This window comes from Tasmannia lanceolata, unplaced genomic scaffold (assembly GCF_043159265.1).
Source record: "Tasmannia lanceolata isolate RefF3 unplaced genomic scaffold, GAP_Taslan_0.1 ptg000038l, whole genome shotgun sequence".
Taxonomy (NCBI): domain Eukaryota; kingdom Viridiplantae; phylum Streptophyta; class Magnoliopsida; order Canellales; family Winteraceae; genus Tasmannia; species Tasmannia lanceolata.
The window spans coordinates 10,001-17,500 of record NW_027518715.1 but is presented as its reverse complement, the minus strand read 5'-3'; positions in this window follow the sequence as shown (position 1 = coordinate 17,500).

Below are 7,500 nucleotides of genomic sequence, written 5' to 3'. Positions count from 1 at the left end.
AAATGCCACTCACGCGACAACACGGTGCCAAGCCGGGCATGGTGTGCACTCAAAACCAATCAACGGACAGAGGTCATGCGTCATGGGGGGGATCTAGCAAGGCCATGGGGAAGGTCATGGAGGACCTTGGAAGCAAGCGCAAGACGAGAGCGAATCGAACAAGGGGCCAGGACGGGGCCTTGTGCCCATGGTCTTCGCAAGACAGCGTCCAAGGCACCCGAAAGCCCAAGGGAACCCAAACCCGGCCGACACTTGCAATCGCACATGCTCTCTGCAACACACCATCAATGCCGCCCAACGGGGCCAGCACGAGCAGTCCTCCGCGGTCCCCTGGCCCTGCGCACGTTTGTCTTCGAAACCGAGCATCAATGCCACAGAAAGTGCCGGGGCGCCAGCTGGAGCCATCATCCGCGTTGCCATGGCTCGCTTGGCCTTGGCTTGCCAGGCCCCGACACGAGCAATCGCGCATTTTCTTTGCAACCGACCATCAATGCCGCCCAACGGGGCCAGCACGAGCAGTCATCCGCGGTCCCCTGGCCCTGCGCACGTTTGTCTTTGAAACCGAGCATCAATGCCACAGAAAGTGCCGGGGCGCCAGCTGGAGCCATCATCCGACGTGCCATGGCTCTGGTCCCATGGTCTTCGCAACCGAGCATTCGTGACACCCGCGGGGCCAGGACACCAACCCTTCCGACACGAGCATTCGCGCATGTTCTTTGGCCACACAACGGCGCCAGCACGAGCAAAATCATCCGCGGTGCGGTGGCCTTGCACGGCCTTTTGTCTTTGGAACCAACCATCAGTGCCACGGGAAGTGCCGGAGTCCCGGCATCCGCGGTGCCAAGTCATTGCGCCCTTGGTCTCTGCAGCGGGGCATGCCGGGCACTCCCAACCATTGCAAGCAAGCAAGCAAGCAAGAAAGAAAGTAAGTAAGTAAGTAAGTATTACATATAGGGGCGGGACATGCGGGGAGATCTGCGAAACGTGCATTACGGGGCACACGCGTACCTACCGGGGCATACCGACCCCTATTGGGGCACACGTGTGCATATCGGGGCATACCGGGCCTATCGGGGCACACGCGTACATACCGGGGCATACCGAGCCCTACTGGGGCACACGTGCGCATATCGGGGCGTACCAAGCCTATCGGGGCATACGCATGTATCCCAAGGCATACCGAGTCTATCCGGGCATACGCGTTCATACCGGGGCGTAACGGGCCTATCGGGGCATACTTGGGCATATCCGGGCAAAAAATGCCCAAAACTTGCGCAACCTTGGCAACCGTGGTCCATTCCTCTCTATATGCCTAGCCTTGCCAACCGTGGTCCATTCCTCACTATATGCCATGGCCTTGTGCCCATGGTCTTCCCAAGACAGCGTCCAAGGCCCCCGGAAGGCCAAGGGAGCCCAACCCAGCAATGCCCTGCTATGGCAAGCCAAGGCCAAGCATTCCGGTGCCTATCCGGGCAAAAATGCAATTCCTCTCTATATGCCTAGCCTTGGCAACCGTGGTCCATTCCCCACCATATGCCATGGCCTTGTGCCCATGGTCTTCCCAAGACAGTGTCCAAGGCGCCCGGAAGGCCAAGGGAGCCCAACCCAGCAATGCCCTGCTTTGGCAAGCCAAGGCCAAGCATTCCGGTGCCTAACCTTGGCAACCGTGGTCCTTTCCTCACCATATGCCATGGCCTTGTGCCCATGGTCTTCGCAAGACATCGTCCAAGGCGCCCAAAAGGCCAAGGGAGCCCAACCCAGCAATGCCTTGCTAGGACAAGCCAAGGCCAAGCATTCCGGTGCCTATCCGGGCAAAAACGCCCAAAGCATGCCCATTCCTTAGCCTATCCAGGCAAAAACGCCCAAAATCTGCACATTCTAGTGCCTATCCGGGCAAAAACGCCCACCAGCATGCCACCCTCCTATAGGGTTTGCGCAACCAACCAGCCTAACCACCAGTGGCAACCAAAGGTGCTGTTAGCGACGACTTCTGAAGACGCAACGAGACGCGACGTGTTTGCGCCCAGACGCGACGAGACGATGCGGGATCTGCGCCCAAGAATGCCTAGACCCGTCGACTTGATGCGGGATCAGCTCGCCCAAGCATGCCTAGTGTGCAAGGCCTGTGTGCAAGGCTAGTGTCCAAGGCTAGTGTGCAAGGCTCATGTGGAACGCTAGTGCGCAAGGCTAGTGCCCAAGGCTTGTGTGCCAGGCCCGTGTGCAAGGCTAGTGTCCAGGGCTTGTGTGCATTGCTTGAGTGCAAGGCTTGTGTGCAAGGGTTGTGCGCAAGGCTAGTGTGCGGGGCTTGTGCGCATGGCTAATGTGCACGGCTTGTGTGCATGGCTACCGTGCAAGGCTAGTTTGCATGGCTAGGGTGCAAGGCTCGCATGCGAGGCTAGTGTGCAAGGCTGCGTGCAAGGGAAGCGTGCAGGGCGAGTGTGCGAGGCCACTGTGCACGGCGCCAGCACTAGCGAGCCATCATCCGCGTTGCCATGGCTCGCTTGGCCTTGGCTTGCCAGGCCCCGACACGAGCAATCGCGCATTTTCTTTGCAACCGACCATCAATGCCGCCCAACGGGGCCAGCACGAGCAGTCATCCGCGGTCCCCTGGCCCTGCGCACGTTTGTCTTTGAAACCGAGCATCAATGCCACAGAAAGTGCCGGGGCGCCAGCTGGAGCCATCATCCGACGTGCCATGGCTCGCTTGGCCTTGGCTTGCCGGGCCCCGACACGAGCAATCGCGCATTTTCTTTGCAACCGACCATCAATGCCGCCCAACGGGGCCAGCACGAGCAGTCATCCGCGGTCCCCTGGCACTGCGCACGTTTGTCTTTGAAACCGAGCATCAATGCCACAGAAAGTGCCGGGGCGCCAGCTGGAGCCATCATCCGACGTGCCATGGCTCTGGTCCCATGGTCTTCGCAACCGAGCATTCGTGACACCCGCGGGGCCAGGACACCAACCCTTCCGACACGAGCATTCGCGCATGTTCTTTGGCCACACAACGGCGCCAGCACGAGCAAAATCATCCGCGGTGCGGTGGCCTTGCACGGCCTTTTGTCTTTGGAACCAACCATCAGTGCCACGGGAAGTGCCGGAGTCCCGGCATCCGCGGTGCCAAGTCATTGCGCCCTTGGTCTCTGCAGCGGGGCATGCCGGGCACTCCCAACCATTGCAAGCAAGCAAGCAAGCAAGAAAGAAAGTAAGTAAGTAAGTAAGTATTACATATAGGGGCGGGACATGCGGGGAGATCTGCGAAACGTGCATTACGGGGCACACGCGTACCTACCGGGGCATACCGACCCCTATTGGGGCACACGTGTGCATATCGGGGCATACCGGGCCTATCGGGGCACACGCGTACATACCGGGGCATACCGAGCCCTACTGGGGCACACGTGCGCATATCGGGGCGTACCAAGCCTATCGGGGCATACGCATGTATCCCAAGGCATACCGAGTCTATCCGGGCATACGCGTTCATACCGGGGCGTAACGGGCCTATCGGGGCATACTTGGGCATATCCGGGCAAAAAATGCCCAAAACTTGCGCAACCTTGGCAACCGTGGTCCATTCCTCTCTATATGCCTAGCCTTGCCAACCGTGGTCCATTCCTCACTATATGCCATGGCCTTGTGCCCATGGTCTTCCCAAGACAGCATCCAAGGCGCCTGAAAGGCCAAGGGAGCCCAACCCAGCAATGCCCAGCCAAGGCCAGGCATTCCAGTGCCTACCCGGGCAAAAACGCCCAAAGCATGCCCCATTCGTTAGCCTATCCAGGCAAAAACGCCCAAAACCAGCCCATTCCAGTGCCTATCCGGGGAAAACGCCCAAAGCATGCCCATTCCTTAGCCTATCCAGGCAAAGACGCCCAAAACCAGCACATTCCAGTGCCTATCCGGGCAAAAACGCCCTAAGCCTGCGCATTCCAGCGCCCCGCAGCATGCCACCCTCCTATAGGGTTTGCGCAACCAACCCGCCTAACCACCAGTGGCAACCAAAGGTGCTGTTAGCGACGACTTCTGAAGACGCAACGAGACGCGACGGGTTTGCGCCCAGACGCGACGAGGCGATGCGGGATCTGCGCCCAACCGTGCCTACACCCGCCGACTTGATGCGGGAGCTGCTGGCCCAAGCATGCCTAGCGTGCAAGGCCTGCGTGCAAGGCTAGTGTGCAAGGCTCGTGGGCAAGGCTAGTGCGCAAGGCTAGTGCCCAAGGTCTGTGTGCAAGGCTAGTGCCCAAGGCTAGTGAGCATGGCCTGTGTGCAAGGCTAGTGTGCAAGGCTTGTATGCAAGGCTAGTGTGCAAGGCTGGTGTGCAAGGCTTGTGGGCAAGGCTGGTGCGCAAGGCTAGTTCCCAAGGGTTGTGTGCAAGGCTAGTGCCCAAGGCAAGTGCGCAAGGCTCGTGCCCAAAGCTAGTGCGCAAGGCTTGTGTGCAAGGCTACTGCGATGGGCCAGTGCCCAAGGCTTGTGAGCAAGGCTTGTATGCATGGCTTGTGTGCAAGGCTAGCGTCCAAGGCTTGTGCGCATGGCTTGTGCGCAAGGCTTGTGTCCAAGGCTTTTGTGCAAGGCTCGTGCGCAAGGCTAGTGTGCAAGGCTTGTGCGCATTGGCAGGTAGCCCACCAGCATGCACGATCCAAATGCCACTCACGCGACAACACGGTGCCAAGCCGGGCATGGTGTGCACTCAAAACCAATCAACGGACAGAGGTCATGCGTCATGGGGGGGATCTAGCAAGGCCATGGGGAAGGTCATGGAGGACCTTGGAAGCAAGCGCAAGACGAGAGCGAATCGAACAAGGGGCCAGGACGGGGCCTTGTGCCCATGGTCTTCGCAAGACAGCGTCCAAGGCACCCGAAAGCCCAAGGGAACCCAAACCCGGCCGACACTTGCAATCGCACATGCTCTCTGCAACACACCATCAATGCCGCCCAACGGGGCCAGCACGAGCAGTCCTCCGCGGTCCCCTGGCCCTGCGCACGTTTGTCTTCGAAACCGAGCATCAATGCCACAGAAAGTGCCGGGGCGCCAGCTGGAGCCATCATCCGCGTTGCCATGGCTCGCTTGGCCTTGGCTTGCCAGGCCCCGACACGAGCAATCGCGCATTTTCTTTGCAACCGACCATCAATGCCGCCCAACGGGGCCAGCACGAGCAGTCATCCGCGGTCCCCTGGCCCTGCGCACGTTTGTCTTTGAAACCGAGCATCAATGCCACAGAAAGTGCCGGGGCGCCAGCTGGAGCCATCATCCGACGTGCCATGGCTCTGGTCCCATGGTCTTCGCAACCGAGCATTCGTGACACCCGCGGGGCCAGGACACCAACCCTTCCGACACGAGCATTCGCGCATGTTCTTTGGCCACACAACGGCGCCAGCACGAGCAAAATCATCCGCGGTGGGGTGGCCTTGCACGGCCTTTTGTCTTTGGAACCAACCATCAGTGCCACGGGAAGTGCCGGAGTCCCGGCATCCGCGGTGCCAAGTCATTGCGCCCTTGGTCTCTGCAGCGGGGCATGCCGGGCACTCCCAACCATTGCAAGCAAGCAAGCAAGCAAGAAAGAAAGTAAGTAAGTAAGTAAGTATTACATATAGGGGCGGGACATGCGGGGAGATCTGCGAAACGTGCATTACGGGGCACACGCGTACCTACCGGGGCATACCGACCCCTATTGGGGCACACGTGTGCATATCGGGGCATACCGGGCCTATCGGGGCACACGCGTACATACCGGGGCATACCGAGCCCTACTGGGGCACACGTGCGCATATCGGGGCGTACCAAGCCTATCGGGGCATACGCATGTATCCCAAGGCATACCGAGTCTATCCGGGCATACGCGTTCATACCGGGGCGTAACGGGCCTATCGGGGCATACTTGGGCATATCCGGGCAAAAAATGCCCAAAACTTGCGCAACCTTGGCAACCGTGGTCCATTCCTCTCTATATGCCTAGCCTTGCCAACCGTGGTCCATTCCTCACTATATGCCATGGCCTTGTGCCCATGGTCTTCCCAAGACAGCGTCCAAGGCCCCCGGAAGGCCAAGGGAGCCCAACCCAGCAATGCCCTGCTATGGCAAGCCAAGGCCAAGCATTCCGGTGCCTATCCGGGCAAAAATGCAATTCCTCTCTATATGCCTAGCCTTGGCAACCGTGGTCCATTCCCCACCATATGCCATGGCCTTGTGCCCATGGTCTTCCCAAGACAGTGTCCAAGGCGCCCGGAAGGCCAAGGGAGCCCAACCCAGCAATGCCCTGCTTTGGCAAGCCAAGGCCAAGCATTCCGGTGCCTAACCTTGGCAACCGTGGTCCTTTCCTCACCATATGCCATGGCCTTGTGCCCATGGTCTTCGCAAGACATCGTCCAAGGCGCCCAAAAGGCCAAGGGAGCCCAACCCAGCAATGCCTTGCTAGGACAAGCCAAGGCCAAGCATTCCGGTGCCTATCCGGGCAAAAACGCCCAAAGCATGCCCATTCCTTAGCCTATCCAGGCAAAAACGCCCAAAATCTGCACATTCTAGTGCCTATCCGGGCAAAAACGCCCACCAGCATGCCACCCTCCTATAGGGTTTGCGCAACCAACCAGCCTAACCACCAGTGGCAACCAAAGGTGCTGTTAGCGACGACTTCTGAAGACGCAACGAGACGCGACGTGTTTGCGCCCAGACGCGACGAGACGATGCGGGATCTGCGCCCAAGAATGCCTAGACCCGTCGACTTGATGCGGGATCAGCTCGCCCAAGCATGCCTAGTGTGCAAGGCCTGTGTGCAAGGCTAGTGTCCAAGGCTAGTGTGCAAGGCTCATGTGGAACGCTAGTGCGCAAGGCTAGTGCCCAAGGCTTGTGTGCCAGGCCCGTGTGCAAGGCTAGTGTCCAGGGCTTGTGTGCATTGCTTGAGTGCAAGGCTTGTGTGCATTGCTCGAGTGCATGGCTTGTGTGCAAGGGTTGTGCGCAAGGCTAGTGTGCGGGGCTTGTGCGCATGGCTAATGTGCACGGCTTGTGTGCATGGCTACCGTGCAAGGCTAGTTTGCATGGCTAGGGTGCAAGGCTCGCATGCGAGGCTAGTGTGCAAGGCTGCGTGCAAGGGAAGCGTGCAGGGCGAGTGTGCGAGGCCACTGTGCACGGCGCCAGCACTAGCGAGCCATCATCCGCGTTGCCATGGCTCGCTTGGCCTTGGCTTGCCAGGCCCCGACACGAGCAATCGCGCATTTTCTTTGCAACCGACCATCAATGCCGCCCAACGGGGCCAGCACGAGCAGTCATCCGCGGTCCCCTGGCCCTGCGCACGTTTGTCTTTGAAACCGAGCATCAATGCCACAGAAAGTGCCGGGGCGCCAGCTGGAGCCATCATCCGACGTGCCATGGCTCGCTTGGCCTTGGCTTGCCGGGCCCCGACACGAGCAATCGCGCATTTTCTTTGCAACCGACCATCAATGCCGCCCAACGGGGCCAGCACGAGCAGTCATCCGCGGTCCCCTGGCACTGCGCACGTTTGTCTTTGA